The sequence below is a fragment of the Lonchura striata genome, chromosome 1 (genome assembly GCF_050655825.1).
Source record: "Lonchura striata isolate lonStrDom1 chromosome 1, ASM5065582v1, whole genome shotgun sequence".
Taxonomy (NCBI): Eukaryota; Metazoa; Chordata; class Aves; order Passeriformes; family Estrildidae; genus Lonchura; species Lonchura striata.
In genome coordinates, this window is record NC_140703.1 from 19032016 (window position 1) to 19051252 (window position 19237).

A 19237-nucleotide genomic window follows, 5' to 3' on the forward strand; every position below is an offset into this window, starting at 1 on the left:
ATCTTTTTTTCTTTTTTTTTTTTTTAATCAGTTTTGGAAACCGCCAAGTACCTCCAGTAATCAAACTAAAAAATGTACAAGTCTTTCCACATTGCTTTTGCTGTTACCTCATTCTCCAGGACTCTGTGAAGTTTAAAGCAATAAATCCATCATACTTAGACCACTCACCATTCTGAGCTGACCCAAGGACAGGGTTGAAGAGTTAGAGCATGGGAAAAATAATTTAACAAAAGCCAAGGAAAAATACTCTTTTCCACGCTTGGAGGGCCAGGACAACAATCTCTTTGCTTTCCCTTGATTATTCTGGGGAAAAAACCCACATCTAAGTGAAAAGTCACAGATGTTTTCTTAAGCAGCTGCTCACGAAGGCTTTGTTGTAGCAATCTAAGGCTGAGCTTATTAAAGCAGCCATTTTGGCCATTGCCACCATAGTGACTGCTCCAAGTCTTGCTAAAGAAATACAGCGAGACAAGGAAGTTGGATGAAATTCTGGAACACGTAGGTGTGGGAGAAAGAAAGGTGAAGAGCCCTTACTCCTTTTGAGCTTTAAGCTGCTGGGTAGCAGGTGCTGTTCCCTCTCCCAGTGGGATGCCTCCCATGCCCATGGAACATTTTGCTTATGATCAAAGGCCAAATGCCCTGATGAGGGTTGCAGATGTGAGTTCTGCCCTAGTAACCACACATTCACACGTGTTAGTGCACATAAACTACATCTGGAGGGGGGGAAAACATGCAAATTGCACCTGAATGGCAGTGCAGCAAGGAGGCCCATTGGGAAGCAGCCCTGAAAAGCCATGGAGGTACATGGCTTTTTCTTGAGGAACATCACAGTGAGCACCAGTGACACCTTAAGTTTTAGCTTTCATATTTTCACATTCTGAACTCCATTAGTATATCACTCTGAACTCCATACAAAGTGTTAGCAAGCTCTCCTCACAGCTCAGGCAGACAAAACAATCCTTTTCCAGCCCCAGAACCATGGACACCATTGCAGCTTCAGGCCCAAAAATTGTAAACAACAGGGAAATGAGGAGAGCAGTCTGGGAGGATGGGACTGCATCACCTGAAGCTGTAATTGGACAATGAACCCCAATATGGAGATGAACCAAAACTTATAAAATTGTGAAAACTCGTGATTCAGGGCCCATCTTGGGTCCATCTTGGGTAGAGCCATGACCAGGGTCTTGTACTGCTCAAGGTTATCCTTTAAGGCTTTTTTAACAAACCCCTACTTTATTCCTTTAACTCTGTCCAGCCTGTGCTCCAGGGAGCCTCTCAAGGCATCAGCAGGACGGTCCTGTCGTGCCCCAGAGCATCAGGGAACTCACATCTTGAAATAGTTGAGAGCTGGCAGCAGGCCACCCATGCAAGGGCTGAGATGGCAGCTGCCCAACAAACAGGCCTGGTTACCTACTAAAGGTGGTCTGTAACTAAAGGGGAGCAAAAATTACACTGGAAACTTTCCGAGAGCACTTTAAAGTGGTGGATTTGAGGCCGGGCCCTGCCCACTGGAAGCGGGACTTTGCCGAAGGCCTCGCTGTGCTTGGCCAGGTTCAGTCCAGAACAAACAGCGCTGGGTGCGTTCTGTGTGGGCTGGGAGGAATGTTTTCTCACTGATATTTATGTGGCATGCTAAGATCTGACAGACATCCAGAGGGGGGTTTGGGGCCAATATTTCATTTTAAGTACACGCTGCACACGGAGGAAGGAAAGCAACGTGCAGTGGCATTGCTTATGAGGGGTGATGGGAGCGGCAGAGCTGAGACGGGCTCCGTATGGCCAAGCAGAGATAGAGGTTGTTTCGACAGGAATTTCAGCTATGAAAGGATTTAAGGGGAAATTACCAACCAGTCTGGCATTCAGATGCCAAAATACACAGGCAGACTTGGCTGCACAGGCACGCTGTAATGCTCCTCAGCTTGGTTTCAAAGGGAGAAGGGAAGTGGCAGGACCTGGCTGTGGAAACCTCAGCCTCTCTATGCACGCAGAGAATAAAAATTCTCCATCATGGCACCACACCTTTGTCAAAATCAAATCAAACTCTGAAGAATTCTATGTGAAGAACTTTTCCTCCAGAGAACAGAAGAAAGAACCAAACGATGCTTTGCTTCCCTCTCCATCAGAACATTTCGTATTTTGGGATGAGTCTGTTGTGCATTCTTGGCTATTTTTTTCCCCAAAATAGGCCAGGTAGACATGAAGCCAGAACCTCAGGCAAGTGGTGATGTTGCTGTGGAACAGCTTTGCCTCCAGAAGGTCCCTGCCTGCCTCAGCCTGCTCAAGGCTTTCCCAGTATGGCTCCAGTGTCAGGCTCTGTTTCCCCAGAGCCCACATCTTCTACCCCCTGAGCCATTTCCTTTGGCTGCATGAATAATGTGTATTTAAATCATCACCTGGTTTGCTTTCAGAGCTGGTCAGGTTTCTAGAAATATGGAAAATAGGATGTCTAATACCAAGTAGACTGGGGGAAAAAAACCACATCAGAAAAAAAAAGAAATTAGGAGGTGTAGTTTACAGCTACAAAAAGAAAAAGAAGGGGAAAGCTCCAAGAAGGAACAGTATCTATGAACTGTATCTTTTCCCTCTTAAATCTGGATGTAAGCCATAACCAGGCAGTATCCAAAAACTTTGGAAAACTCAGGGAGTTAATTTAGATCTCACAGAACTCAGTATCTTGGATTAAGCTTTAAAATATAAAGCAGAACAGCTAAAATAAGAGAATAGAGCAGCAATAAAGGAAAAAATACTTTAATTTTCAATTAGATACTGCAAGAGGGAAAATTAAATAAGAAGGGAGCCCAGATGGTTTGAGATAACTTCATTCAAGGTTAAATGTAACAGATAAATATAAGGAAAAAAAAATTGATTTCAAAAGGATATATATGGATTTCCATTAGAAGCAGTAGCTGAAGAATTCATATGTCATTTTTTATCAGGATGTGGATATTGTTACTAAAAAACTGCAGCCTAGACAGGTCTAATATTTTAAGCCTTTTTAAAGCCTAGTTCATTTATTTAATTAGATATTCTAGGAGGCCCCTACTCCTGCACAGAAGCAATGGTAGCTGCTATATACATTACAACTCTGAAGGGGTGGGAATGACTCAGTCACTCCTGATGTACCTCAATGTAACACTGGTTTTCAGAGCAAAGGGTTAGCAGGGAAAAATATAATTTCTTTGTACACCTTCTCAGGCCAGGAAGATGCACCTGAGACATGGGATTTAGGCATCAGCTTGATTAACAGGAATAACCACAAGGACTCTTAGTTAAAAGAAAAAGCCTGGGACCAGGGTGAGGCTCCCTGCTGGAGGTGCAGCATGACCATGGTTTGCAAAGGTTCCTTGAGGGATTATTTCTGTGCTGCCCCCAGAAGTTTGTGAGGATGAAGGGATAAATCCTGCCTTGGAGCCAGTCCTTGAGCAGGACTGTGAGGCCAATTCACCTGACTTGGTCCTGTGAGTAAATAATTTGGGACACAGCTCAAAGCACTGCAGGGAAGTAGCTGGAGGAGCACAAAAACTACATTGGTGTCTATATGGCAACAGAAAGAGGTTATTTTAGCAGTGTGAAATGCTTTCGGATTTGAAGAGCACACAAATAGTGCCAGAGTAATTTGCCAGTGACAATAATGTGTGCTGTAATGCTGAGGATGAAAAGCCTTCAGCTGGGTTTGACCCAGACCATCCCTGGGTTCTACTCCAGTTGTTTGCAGTGTTTATCAACTGTATCTGGGCTTTTTTTCTGGGCAATATCCATCCTTTGAAAAGAGATAAGTATTAAATTATGTCTACAATTAGATTTACACTTAAAAATGTAACTTTTATTTCTATGTCATTCCAGTGAATTTGTAAATCCCATCCTTAAAGCTTTTGAAAAACATACTCTTTTTTCACTCTGCTATTTAACACCAGAGTGTGGCTCCAGCCAAAACCTGAAATCCCACGCAAGGCAGATTATGTTCAGCTCTCTGGCTGTCTGTGTATTTTCCTCTCCTATGTACCTTACAAGCCAAAGCCTGAATTTAGCCCTAAAAGCATATCCTGAGCATACACTCAGGAGACCACATTCAGGAGCCTACCACCCATCATATTGAACTGATGGATTCTACCAGGATTGGTAGTAAAACCATAATTTCAAAAAAGGCTCTTTACTTAAAACCTTTTTTTTGTTGTTGTTGTTGTTTTGATGGTATAGTAGTTATGGCAACTGCTTCCTGCCACCTCTGCTGCCAAAAGCCACAATCCATCAATGAAAAAGAGCTCCTCCATCCAAACACATTTTTCAGTGGACAGCAGCATTCCCTGGCTGGAGCACACTCTTCCCTTCCCTTCTGCCAAACAAAATGTGTAACGAATGTGATCTAAGAGTGAGGAATTAAGTGAACTCCTTACAAATGACTTTGTATTTTTACACATATATGCAAGAGACAAGAAATAAGAACACCTCTCAGGGAGGATTGAGGGGGAGAAAAGGGTAGTGAACCCCCAGGGCTGTTCAATAAAAGAAAATGTTTTCCTTTCTTAGAAAACATTTGGAATTCAAACTCTTAAAAGTCTTGGCAAAATGCTAATTAAAAAATTGGTGAGTTATTTCCCCTTTTCCCTTAGTTTTATTCTACCTTCAAGGTCAGTGGCAGGATTTCTCAAGTCTGGGGTATTTGCTGCACAATGATCAAAGTTTGCTCAATTAATTTGAAAATGAAATGTTCCTATTCTTTGCTAATCCCATAACTCTGTTTCTGTGGGCAGTTCTTCCTGGTCTTGACACAAAGTCTTAAACTTCTTGTTTGACAACATGGTTTTAGAAAAGCTTTACAATTGCTTCTATAAGGCTGTAATTCCAATGCAGAGCTATATGGATCTTGCTTGTCTTTCCCTTGCTTTGCCGGCTGTGACCTTTCACCACTCAGAAAATAATTAGTACATTTTCCAGCAGATAGCTGGATGTTTTCGTGCCCTCTTATTATGGGAAAATATTGTAACAGAGCACTGGAGCAAACAGTTCAATGTGCTGTTCTTTCAAGCTCCTGTGCAGCAAATGAATTTAAATTTACAAGAATGTCAAAAAACAGAGGGAATCAAGAACGAGCAGCTGCTAATAAAGCAGGAACTCTCTAATATGGACTGAATTTAGATATTTTCTCAAAATGACTGCAATCATCATGATTCAAGTCCCTTGAAGATTTTTGGCTGCCTGTGAGAAGATAAGGCATGGGTTCCAGGTCTAATTAGGCATTGCACGCATTGCAGTCATTAATGATTTCCACCACAGTAGCTTCAGCCAATGAGATATTTTGCAAACAAATGGCAGAAGCACAGTGTGGGCACCCAAACACACATACAGTACACAAGCTGGAAATCATGGGAAATAAAAGAGAAGGCAACTGCAAATGCACAGGTCCAATCCAAAATTTGAGGTCAATACTATCAGCTTTAATTCCAGGTTCAGCATCACATTGCAGCAACAGCAGGACCAAAAGAAATGAGAAGGCAAAGCTCATACATATGATGCCATGAAATAAATTGATGTTTGCATTTCCAAGGATTGATTGATTAATTCATTGCTTGGATTTTCTCCCAAGTAAGTTATGCTGGGTTGATCCAGGCCTAGCCTAGCTAAAAGACAGTGCTGCCATTCAAAGCCTAATCCTAATGAAATATCCCCAAGTTCCCCTTAACTGTGAAGCTGAGCTGCAAGATTTCAGAATTTGTCTAGGCTTGCACAGGTCAAATGAAGTGGTGACAAATAGGCACCAGAAGATATTCTTCCCCCTGTTTCCCTGCTGAAGCAACTGGAAGACATAAAAGTCATAATTATCCTGGTTTAAGTCACACAGTGAGCAGAACCATAGCCAGGAATGTACCGTGGGCTTCTAGGCTCCAAAATAGTGATATAAAACAACTGTTCTTCTGTTACCAGGATTTTTTACAGCTGCTTTCAGCATCAGGTTTACATTCGCAGTTATTTTTTCATTCCAGCCACCTCTTGCAGCTGCATCCACAGAAGCAGCTCCACAATGCAGACAGGAGTCCTGGCCCTGCCTACAGCATCTTTAATTAGTCAAACCAGGTACCTTTGCTAATTGACAGAGAACCCCAGAATCACTGAGGTTGGAAAAGACCTCCAAGACCACCGAGTCCAAGCTGGGTCAGATCCCCTCCTTGTCACCAGCCCAGAGCACTGAGTGCCTTCCTTGAACACCTCCAGTGATGGGGACTCCAAGTGTCCCCAGGCAGCCTCTGCCAAGGCCTGAGAACCCTTTCCATGGGGAAGTTCCTGCTGATGTCCACCCTGAAGCGCCCCTGGCCCAGCCTGAGGCCGTTCCCTCTCCTCCTGTCCCTGCTCCCTGGAGCAGAGCCTGACCCCCCGGCTGTCCCCTCCTGTCAGGGGTTGTGCAGGGCCACAAGGTCCCCCCTGAGCCTCCTTTTCTCCAGGCTGAGCCCCTTCCCAGCTCCCTCAGCCTCTCCTGGGGCTCCAGCCCCATCCCAGCTCCGTTCCCTGCCCTGGACATGCTCCAGCCCCTCCATGTCCTTCTTGCAGTGCAGGGCCCAGAACCGCCCAGCTTGGTTTCTTCTGCAACTGACTGAGGCTGCACTCAATCCCCTCATCCAGATCATAAATAAAGATATTAAACAGAACTAAAGATATCAAACAGGACTGGAAAGCAGGCACCTAAGAGGTACAATGCTTGTGGCTTTTGCCCCTGAGCTTAGTTTCAAATGAACAGTGCCCAACAGGCTCTTGCTTCTCCTCAGGTGATTATAGATGGAAAATGCATCTTCCTTTGACCAGATAAATCCATCCCTGGGCTCAGACTGCTCTACAAGCTGCATTATGGAACAATGGCTGACTTTTCTGGGAGTAGATCTATGAAGACAAACACTGCTGTCATAATTTATTCCAGTGGCACGCTGTCTGCCAAGGCTGCATTACACTGCTCCTCTTATTTATTTATTTTTAAAGCCTAAATATATAAAATTGTTGCAAATGTTTAACAGACTTTCAAGAATGTAAAAAACCAATATTTTGACACTGGAAGGGATTTCTCCCAGGACTTTTGGATGTGCCTCTGAACAGTGTTTATGGGTGCCTTTTGGATGCAGCAGGGAGAGAATGGGAACTTCACTCACTGCTCTTCTTTTCAGCCCGCAGTGTATACGCAGTCGGTCAGCTGGACTGCACATCCCAAATGTGTGTTCCTTTCCCGTGACAAAGGGACACAGGGTTCAGATGCAGGCAGCCACAGAGCAGATGTCTGAGGCTGTGTGAGATGAATCTCCTTCCAGGTCTCAAAGGGCTCAAAGTTCTTGGGAGCAAATACCCTGTTTCCAAAGAGTTTTCAAGTAAGAACTCAGTTCCAAATGGCCATAATTCTTTCCAAAAATTGACTGGTTGAAGGCAGGTTTGTTCTGCAGCATTTTTTTTCACTGAGCTACCATTGTGAGAATTAGTAATGTTCCAATTCAGCCTCTCTCCCTCCCTATCATCCCTCCCCTTGATGTCCTCCAGCTCTTACTTCACTGCAAAGTTATCTTTGAGCCCAAAGTAAGAAACTGTACCTCCTGTCTGTTATAGAAAATATCTGCAGAGCATTCAAGTCCCCTCAGAATGTGAACGTTGCAATGATTGTCAGAAAAATGCTTTGCTCACCTTCTCCTGCCCAAAATATATTCCTGCAGAGTGACCTAATTTTTATGCTGTGACTTATTTTCAATTAAAATATGAAGTTGTTTAAAATCAAATTAGGAAGGCCTTGGAGAGAGGCACAAGTATTTGCTTCACTTGGCCTTGATACACAACATCAAAATTGTAACTACAGAGCTTTTAGAGTCAATTCTTAAGTTACATATTTGCAGTGGTTATTAGCACTCAGTATCCCTATTGCACATCCAATATTGGCAAGCCTTTAGCTTCAAGGAGCTGGGACTGTGAGATCCAAAATGTGGCCATGAAACACACAGAGGCTTTGAGTGCTCTGCATTGTGCAGAATCTCCCGGTGAGGAACTCCTGTTGCTGTGCTACCAGCACAAAGGGAACCCAGCTCCTCACCCATTTGCTGTGGGTGTACTTCCACTATCTCTCCTCTTTTGCCTTCTTTACTCCATGGTGAATACATGTAACCAAGCCAGCTGCTGCTTTCATGTCCGTGCAGTTTTTCTGCAGGTGGCACTCAGTTCTCTTGAATGTGCTCCAGCTCATTCCCTGAAGAAAACCCCAACATCCAAGCTTCTTATTTTGATTATAACCAAATAGTTAGGCAGTAAGAAAGGCAGAAGTGAGTGAATTATTGAACTCATAGAGAGGACAAGCTTTGGAGCAATTGGTGCAAATTTTTGTGTCTGGTTCCTGGGAAGCTTCTTTTTATCCTCCTATTTCAGCTGTAGTTTTACAGTCAACCACATTCAAAAGAGGAGCCTCATAAAATGGGGAGTCAAATATTTGTGGAAGGTGTTGGATCTCTCAACTTCTTTTGCTACCCAAATGATTTCTGCTCCAAGCAAACTGGTGCTTAGTGTTGTTTCATTTGTATAGTTTATTATTAACATGTATTTGATTAAAATAATGAAACTGAAGTATTTGTAGAAAATTACTCCCACAGGATGTGAGGATTCCTTCTCTAGCACTTTCTGTGAACACTCTCATCTTTATGGTTTGGTATTTATTAGAGGTCACTTCTGAGTTTTTAGAGGTTACAAATATGAAATAAGTGGGTTTTTTTCCTCCTTCAACTATTATATCATAAAATAAGAAGTGACTAGCAAAAACATGTCTTTTTCTTCCTACTGAAGAAAATCAGCTAATTTAAAAATCAAAATAATCAGCCCTATACATTTAAAAAGGGAGTAACAGTCAGCCCCTTGCTAACACTTGTCATTCCATGTAGCTCTATGGGCTTTGGTGGGATGGCTCCACATTGCACCCACATAAATAAAAATACCTTGGGCCAAATAACCACAGATTTATACAGGTCAATGTACAGCTTCTAAAGAAACAAATATTTTAAGTGCAGTGCCTAACTCCTAGGTAATTTTAACCTATTTTCACAGCTCACCAAATGTAACATTGTCATGTTTACGAAAACATGACTGCTTTCATGTGGGCCTAGGGAAGTCATATTTGCAGTGTAAAGTTTACCTGCTTACATAAAAGTCTCCCCAATTTTCCTGTTGGTCTAACATAGAATTATCTAAAACGATTCCTACTTCTGCACACAAAATTATAGAATTCAGCTAGTGAGCTATTTCTGAATATTATTAGCAAATTTTGTGCATGTGGGTGCCTGTGAGCAAGACTAAAGGTTGTTTAGTGCCATCTTTTGGGTGGTCTAAATACTACAGAACAGCTTAATCAAAGCAATTATGGATTTGCCACCATTTCTGTGCCTAGGAAGCCATGTGTTACTTGTTTCTAGAGAGTGTGGGGATAACAAAAACTCAACGGGAGTAGGGATTGCTGAGAATGTTTCCATGCTGCATAAAGAATCATCCCCTCCAGCCCTTTCTTAGCACAGAAATCCCCAAATCCCCAGCAGCAAAATATTTTCCTGTTTAGAAACACTGCTTTTTTCCAGTTTTGGCCAATGTTCATGCTATTTTATAAGATAATTATCCATGTATGCAGTCACACCCTATAGCACCAAATTTCCTTCTCCTGCCTCTCAACATAAGACTGACAATAAACTCACTAATGTAATTGTTTCTCTTATGTCTTTAGTCAATATTCCTTGCTAGCCATAAAAGTAGATCCATGTCAAAACCAGAAAAAACCCAAGCATTCAAAACTCCAACTTAACACCTGCTCTGACAACACAGAATTAAAAATGCATATAAAATATTGCTCTCATGGTACCTGCTACGTGATAATTACAAAATCTAGTCATAAACCAATGGTTTTAATAGGCTTTTAAATAGGATTAGGTTACAATGTCCCTTTGAAAAGATTGGTGATCAACTAATACCACCTTAGGCAAGAAAAAATTGAGTGTACTGAAACAGGTAATGCTTTCCTTTTGCCTTAATGGGATGAGAGAGCTTTCTAGCCCCACTCCTGGACAAATGAGACACTTCCCACAGCAAAGGCTAATTTCACCTTGTGGGGAGAGCACAGACCTTGGAGGTAGCTGGGCTTTGGTGCCCCTTAGGAGCACAAAGAGCAGGTCAGGGTTTGTCCTCTGTTCCCTAACCCAGAGGCAGCACACACAGAGCCAAAGGAATTACTCATGTGTGGAGCAGCATTTATTTACAGCACTTGGCCCTGGAGTCTAGAACACCAGCTGATCCTTTTTGTGCTATCTGCGAGGGTTGAAATGACATACAGAGCAAAATTTTGGACAAGGCAGCCTCTCCAGCAAAATGCTGATGTCTGTAATTAAACTTATCTCTGTGTGGTAATGTTCCCTAGGCACTGCTTCCTGCTCCAAGTGCTTGTTGGAGGCTTTCTGGAAGTGTCAGAAGGTTTGCATTCCCCTGCTTTTGGATAATCAAAGCTGCTCACAAATTTGTTTGGATGTTGAAACAAGATCAGGCAGGGAGTTTATGCACGCGTGGTTTGCAGCATTTTAGGAACATGGGTCCGGAAGCTGCTTCCTTCACCAGTGCATCCTTTCCTCTGCTGGGGTAGGAGGTAGATACACATAATTCATCCCTGAAGTTCATCAAATTCAATTTTACAGCTCTCTGTCTCCATCCCTCCTGCTGGAAAACACATCTACACATGTGCCTTCCCCGAAGCAAAAATCACAAGTTAATGTTGTCGCTTCTTGCAGTTTCTGAGTGCCTGATGTCATAGCTGGAGTGTTTATAGCTTTTCAATTTGTTTCCGACACCATGTTGGAGTTTGGATCCTTTTGAGGAGGTAAAAAGAGAATATTTTTCTTGGAGAGCTTTGAAATCCAAATTGCAAAGCTGGCAGGGCCCTCTCAGTTAAATTTGGGTTCACTTTTTTGCCTTATTAACAATTTCTTTGCACAACCTATTTTAGCTGGTGTATTTACCATATAAAGCAAAGCCAGCTCAGCTGGCATCACTAGAATTATATAAATGTATGTTTTTATAAAGTGGAAATTTTTTACCTGTTTGCTAAAATACCTGATGATGCTTTGGTTTTAAAAACTGTGCTCTATGTGACAGCTGTGCATATTTGCACAGGACCTGGGATTTTTATACCACACTCAGTTCATAAATGGCATTGAGCAACAGATTCTGAGACTTTTTTAAATAACCAAGAAAGGAAAAGAGAGTGAGGGAAGCTTGAAAATTGTGCTGATCAATTCTGGGACATTGGAGGTCTCAGGGAAGGGGCTTCCCTGGATGGCTTGGAAGACACATAACATACAAGCAGAATGGTTAATGGAAAAATTGGAATACTTGGAATGTCAGCCTCAGAAGTCCAAGAAGTCTCCTCCAGTTCATATCCCTTGTTAAATCCCACATTGAATGGGGACCAGCCCTCTCCTGCCAGTGCACCTGTGGGAATCCAGGGCTTCCCTGGAAGGTCTGGGACCCTGGCAGGGGGTCAGGAACCCCCTGGACAGAGCCCCCAGAGACACTGTCTGGGATCTCTGTCCATGGAAATGAGTTTTCAGTCTTACAGGATGAATTACCAGCTCTTAGTGTTTGATATAAGTAATAATTAAGTGTGGCACGGGTGCAAAAGTAAAATTTTAGGATTCTAGATTAGGGGTCCGAAGGGGACAAGATGGAGGAAATTGGGTGTGTCTTGTCCTTTTTCTCCTTCTTCATGCCCTCCAGGTTTCACTGCAGTGTTGGCATTTTTCTGTTGGTTTAGGCTGGGGACACACTGTTCAACGTAGGTGACAGATATTGGCACATTATTGTAAATCCAGCCCAGGGAGTTTCTGGTATTTAATGTTTGTAACATCCCACTGAGGGCAGAGCCCCACACGCTGCCCTGCAGGACAGAGCTGTGGCAGGGCAGCAGAACATGTTAGAGATAAACAGAATAAACAACCCTGAAACCAGCACAGACCAATTATGGCTTCTGCTTTGGCAGCGGGGCAGAAAGACAGAGACTTTCTACAATCTCAGAATCATCAATACCTCAGATTCTGATATGCACCCCTGCAGATCAGCCCATCAGCAGCCACATGAGCTCAGCCAGCACCTCCCTGAGCCCAAACCACCCGGATCAGCCATGAAGAGGGCTCCGTATCCTCTTCCCCCACTTGCACTTCCCAAGGGACATGCAGATACGCAGATGAGGCAGCCAGAGCCAGCTGCAATCCAAAGAATTTGGGGTTGCCTCAGCTGTGCTCCCCATGGACCCAAACTGGGCACCAGACCAGGACTCCTTCCCAGCAGGAGAGGGCAATGCCAGCAAGGAAGCAGACATGATGTCCACCTTCCAATCGTGTCCATCTTATGGTCATTAAGGATGGCTGAGCTTGTGCAGGCAATTACATTAATTATTCTGATAAAAACAAATATCCCATGTGAAACAATGCAGCATCTTTCTGCCTGCAATGTTTTAACAGCATATCTAAATATATTTGAAATTAAAACTTATAATCTTGTGATTAAGCTAAAGGCGGAAAACAACTATGAGAGAATGAGTCAAAATACTGAGATTAGATAGAGTAATACTGGGAAAAGCTTTCTCCATGCCTATTTTTACCCCTTCCCTCTCTTTGCCTAAGGGTTTGCATACCAAAGCAAGAGGAGAAATTGAGTGATGCTGAATGGAAGTTACACAGTTTGTAAACCGACTTTTGATGTTTGGTCTTATGCAGCAACAATGTTTCTTTCTGAAGACCTAAGAGCAACAAGACTGAAAATACAGATTTGGTTTGCCTTGGTTTACTAGTGTCTGTTTATTTCCTGCTGTGTCAGTGGGATAAACTGACCTGGAGGATGGATGGGTGTTTTGTTTGAAAAGCCTCACTTCTTGTAGAGGACACTGCACATGCTTCCTCTCCATACCATTTGTAAACAGAGAATTTCAGCCAAGTTTTTATGGAGCTTTCGATCCTGTGAGGGGCTAGCACGATGCTGGGAGCTAAGCCTGGCTGTAAATATTCCCAGGAGCGGGGCCTACGTGTTTGTGAGTCCCCTTTGTTCCCGTTTCGTGCCCCAGCTCTGCATCCCATCGCTGCAGAGGGGGCTGCTCCTGGGGGGAGCTACTCCCACTGGGAATTGCAGTTGTGCAAGAGAGGTTTTGTGCCACAGGGGCAGGGAGGCACGGCCAGGCTTCTGCAGGCCACTGGGACAGACAGAGAGGGGGAAAAACTTCCAAAAACAGAAGGGAGGCTATGGCTGCCACTGCTCAGCTCCTCTGCCCACAGCACCCACCTGGGCAGTCATGATTTATCAAAAAAATATGGATATTCATCTAGTACCCATATCCAACTGTGACGGACAAAACCTCTCTAACAGCTTAAAGTTAGAAAGTGTGTGTTTATTGTGTGCAGGATAGCTCCCAAATACACACCGCGCCTTCCAGGTGATTACAGAGTCCTTTTATCCATACAAGTATTGAATACCCAAAATACAAATACATGTTCATCATTTTGGTACATCCCATTCCTCGCTTTGTATGCTAATCATCCCAAAAGCCATTCAGCATGCGTGGTTTGTCCCTTGAAATGGGTCAGTGTCCCTTTCATGGGGATGGGTTCCAAAATGAGGAAGTAAATGAAGTCTTCCTCCTTCTGACCTTTCTACCTTTTCAATGCAAATATGACAAATGAACTCTTGGTAGAACTCCCATTCCTTGCCTTCAATTGGTTTCAGAATAGAAGAGGCCCACAATTGTCTTATGTTCCTAAAAGCTATTTTTCAGTTTCTGTATTCTTCATTATAAACCCAGCTAACTAAACATTGTGCTGACAAGCAATCAATTATTAGTTAACTACTAACTCCTAACTTCATCAAGGCCTAGTCATTTATTATTATTATTTTAATTAACTCTAGTAAGTTATTTCTAACTAAAATCTTAGCTCCTCTAAAATGTCTACATTCCTTAAAGTTTGCGTTTCAGTCAGAGGCTTCCTTACCTCACACACTTCCTGGGGACATGCCAGCCTGGGACAGCCAGGAAGGGGCAACATCAACTCAAACCCCATGGAAATAGCTTGATCTATTTTGTCAGCTCCTGGTGGCAGATGATTTTTTTTTTTTTTTTTTTTTTTTTTTTTTTTTTTTGCAAATCAATGTGAAAGAGGAGATCTCCTGGGCTTAGCACAGCCCTCCATTCCCCATCCTCCTGCACCACTTGAGAGCAAGGGAGAGGACTCAGGAATTAAGAGAAAAAAAGTAAGGCAAGCAGGCAACATCTTCTCTTTGCTCCTCACCATCCTACTCTACCTGGCAGTAAATTAAATTATCTTTCTCCACGTTAACTCTGCTTTGCTTATGACAGTAACTGGTAATTGAGCTCCCAGCCTTTATGTCTATTCACAAGGTTTTCTATCTTATTTTCATCCTCCTGTTCTGCTGAGGAGGCATGAAGGGTCAGTTGACATCCAGCCCACCATGATACCTGCAGTTCTTTGTCTAAGATCAGTGTAACAACCTTTTATTTCTCTCATTTCATTGATAAAATGGAAATATTAATCATCCCAATGTGTCAGCCAAATTATGTCATGATGTCTTGTCCTCAGTTCAGCTGACCTTGTGATTAAAACTGTGTGTCAGTGCTGACATAGAGAAATTATGTGGATTTAGGGAGACCTAAATCCAGGATCTAGGAAGACCTTTTTGGAGTTTGTTCCAGCCCAAGACACCTAAACAAGTCTTACTGATTTACATGCCCTTCTACCTGATGGCAAACAAAGATTTTCCAGTCACTTCATACCCAACATTAAAAGAGAAGCAAAAAACAATCTGAAATTACAGCCTAACATTAGGAAACAAGGGGGACTGAAAGCAGAAAAAAAAAAACCCAAGAGGTATCCATCCCATGTCCTGTTCAAAATGTGCATATAATTTGCCAAAAAGCAAGAGCCATTCAGCAACACCATGGGCCCTGTCATGAAAATTATTATAGAGCTACAGGTTCTGCAAATGTTTAAGAATTGCATTGATGTAACAGAGGAATTTTGCCTTATTGCTAAGAAATTGCTAAATCACTTTGTACCTCAGGTTTTTACCTGTTAAAGAAGGATAAGCTCTCCAGGGAATTTTAGGAGATACTCATTACTGGCAATGAGTGAGTGACATCCCTAGAAAGCAAGAGGAAAACCCATCCAAGCTTTCAGCAAAGCATGGATTAGATGGGTCTGAGCATGTATATAAATTGTTTGGAGAGTGGAGAGTGGTTAATCACTTTTCATAAAGGTTTGTGCCCTTTGTTAAATGCACTCACTGCCAATCAACTTTAGATTATCCATCACAACAGGGAGGAAGGGTGGGGGAAGAGGGGATGAGCCAGGGTGAGGGAACTGATATTTAACTCCACTGAAAATGTCTGCTGCTAATGTTCAAATTTCTAGACACTTTTAATAAGGTTTTATCAGCATTATATGGTCTCTGGTCAAAAAGAATGACCAACACATCCAGGACAGTGTGGAAATCCTACTGGGCAGTGGCTTTGGAATGAGTGTGGCATCACACACAGAAATCTCAAAAGTAAAAAATTATTAATAGGTGCAGCGATGAGTTTTCATCAGGAGGAATTCCACTGAAACTGTATCATGTCTTGCAGTGCTTTTGAAATGCTCTGTCCACAGTACAGGAGAAAATGAGGGATCTGTTGAAATCCCAGTGTGATAAAAATATCAAAATGTCAGTGGAGCTCAGGGCACTATGAATGTGCTCCTTGCCATTTGTCAAGGGACTTGGGAGCCATTTTTAAAGCTGTATTTAACTTCTGAAACTCTTTTAAAGCAGACATGCCATAATGCAGCATTTTGCTTTGCCTGATTGCTTTTATTTGAAACCTGGCAGTTGTTTTGACCATGAAAATTCAGATTTAGGTCAGCTGTTCACAAGAAATTTAGATGGCGGCGCAAATTCTTCTGTGGGAATGCTTCTACTACCAGAAAGTGAGACACAAAGTCAGACCTCAACACTTTTAAACCACTTATTGTGGATTTCTGCAGGGTATGGACAGGTCTGAGTTCACATTCTCATGCAAGCCTCCTTCTTTTTAAATAGCAAAATAATTGACTCACACAGCCAGAAGTGTCAGTCCAAGATCCTGCTGAATCACATTTTGATAAAAATTTATAAAGGAAAGTACAAAGAATTAGGAGCAGCTCATTTTGAGTGCATACAGGCCTACATGAGTTATTTAGCAATAAAATTTGGAGGCTGCCCAAATTTCTGCATCTATTTTTTTTAAAGCAACTTTGATAACAAGTAATGTTAAAGCAGAAATTACAGAGAAACGCATCACCATGTTAAATCCCATTATTCTCCTCCAAAATAAAAATGTGTACTTCTCATTGAAGTGATTATGGACATTGTTTTGCTTTTTCCCTTTTCTGCTGATTATCGAAACAGGCAAAATTAGAGGTTTTCTCTCTAAACGTTCTTATCTTGATAAAAAATCCCAACAGTTAATGACCTCAAAATGAACAATAAATAGAAATATATAAATTAATCACACAAAACATAAAGACATCATAGAGAAACAATCCCCAGACATAATCTTGGAAGTGTTTTTCAGAGGGCTTTTTCTACAGCATCAGGTCTTTTATCCCCTATTCAGTGGGCCTAATGTGCCATCTGCTGTTTTAATTCTAATTTAATTTTAATTATAACCGTTTTTGAAAGAAGCAATCATTCTGCAGCATTGAAACAAATAAGGTTGGGGTGGTTGGTTGTGTTGACTTTTTTTTTTTTTTCAATTTTGGAAACAGCCGTTATTGCCAACAGTAGTGAAGAAATTAAGGCTTCAGCATTGTTAATCCTGCTCAGAGACCGACAGCACTTGGGTCTGAGCCATAAAAACTGTTCTTGCAGAGCAAAAAACGACGATTTGTCCCAAAACCGATGATGTGGTGGCGCTATCTGGCGGCTTACTCGGAATTACACCGTCTTGTACTCCTGACAGCATGTGCTTTCTTCCTCCAAGCACTAGAAATCTCTTTTAAGAGACCAATTTCATGCTTTTTCTGGGTCATTATCTAAGTGAGATTTTGAGAAAGGCCAGTGTGTTTCTTTCTAAGGCTTGATTCAGACAAACTGTGATTAGGAGCTGGCCCAGATTTGGTGCAATGTAGATGAAAAATACATACACAGAGGTTTCAGTGCCCTGAATAATCCAGCTAAATTCACGGGGGTTGCTCACAGGAAGCAACTTAAGAACTTGCAAGATGATCCAGGTGGTGATCCAGGTGTGGCAGGCAGCAAACCTGTTGTAAAAATTCCTTCCCAACATGATTTGTGTTCAGGTAGTGCAACAGAACAGCTGAGTTCTTTGCTAAAACACTTCCCTGGATGTTACATAAAGGCCAGGAAAATTTCTGGCCTAATGAGGGAACTATAAAGCTCCCTGCTAAAATGTAAGCCTTTCCACCAGGAAAGCTGGGAGATGAACCATGAAACTTTCCCAGAACAATCTTTTTTATAAGAGAGTGCCACCTGGTGGAATATGGAAAAGACTTTTCAGCCTGAAAAAGATCTTTTAAGGTGGTCAGGATCTTTTCAAATCAGAGAATTAACATCAAAAACAGCAGGAAAACCAAAGGTGCATCTGGCAGCTGGGTGGAAACACCATTGGTGGCCTGGCTCTGGTCTCTGCTGATCTGCTAGTGACACTGATTATGTCGACAGACAGGGAGATTTTAGTATTTTTAATTCATATCTATTTGCAAGAGTCTCTATCTTGAACAAATGCAAGTTCAAAAATAAATTATGAAAATTCTTTTCTTTCAATTCCATGTTTCTATTTCCAGGCTTTTAAACTGGCAATTCCCTAAATTAGGTATCACGTGCCAACACCAAATTAAATAACAGCATCAATGAACGGTACCTTTGTTGTGCTCTATCCTAGAAAACGCACAGCAGAGCTGGGCACACATAGATCTCAAAGGTAAGGGTAGAGATTGACACACATTTCCAACTCAAGTAAAAAATTATCATAACTGAATGGATTTTTCTGCTGCTGATGGGCAGCAGTTGCAACCTCTGGAAGTCAATCCAGCACTTCCTGCTGTGTTGCAAAGAAAATCACACATTTTGAGGCCTACTTCTGATTTTGCTCATAATTCTGTGGGTCAAAAGCACTTTTGCTGAGCAAGTAGCTGAGAAATTTGTTTCATCTTTTCCTGTGTTCCTTTGCACAGCTTCAAACAATGCGCAATTCTAAACTTGCAAGATCTACAGGACACCATGGGTAATGGATGCATTGTCAGAACTTAGCAGGCAGTCGGACTGGGCTATTGACACACACATGTGGTTTCAAGTTTGTCTGACATGGTTTAAATTAGGAAGAAAAGCCTTAGGGTTATTAGATTTAGTGGCATAAATGGGACGCTCCATCCCAAGAAAACAGAGGATACTTAAAATTTTAGGAACATTTGCCCTATCCCGAGGTTTTGCTCCTTCTGTTTTCAGTCCCTGAGTTTCATACTTGTATTAAATGATGTGTTGACAGACTCAGAAGCATCTTTGTTTAACTGGGAAGCCCAGGAGTTGTCACCAACAGGTACACACAGTCTGTTTTTATTCACACATTTACTCACCACTTCTTTGCCCTCCTCCTCCAAAAAAGGCCTCCAGAAGCAGAAAGCTGGGGCTGTGCATATAAAGAATTAAGGGGATTAGCAGCACCACCATGCTTGGGTTATGGCTTCAAAGCAAAACATTAGCTGCACCTACGTAAACGCCTCTGTTTTAAGTGATTGGAAACGAACCATTTCTCAGAAGTACAGGTGCATGACCGACTGCAGCTATTAGAGCCGAGAAAGGGCAGGAATTGCTTGGGAAGGGGGGGATTAAAAATGAAAAAAAAAAATAAAAAAAAGGAAATAAAATAGAAAAGCCACGAAGGCGAGCAGAAATGCGTCCCGTCCCTGCCGCGGCCCGCGGGGCTCGGGGAGCGGCAGGTGGACGGTCCAGAGCTCCTGGCGCGGGGCACGGACCCACAGCGCATCCAGGCGCTCCCACGAGAGAATCCCGCGGAGCGCAGCGGCCGGAGCCGGGCACAAAGCCCCCCGGGGCAGGCGAGGGGCGCAGCCCAGCCCGCCGCGGCAGCCGGGGGCCGACCCCGGGCCGTGTCGGTGCCGTCCCGCCCCGTCGGGGGCGGCGGGAGGGCGGCGCGGCGGGGGCC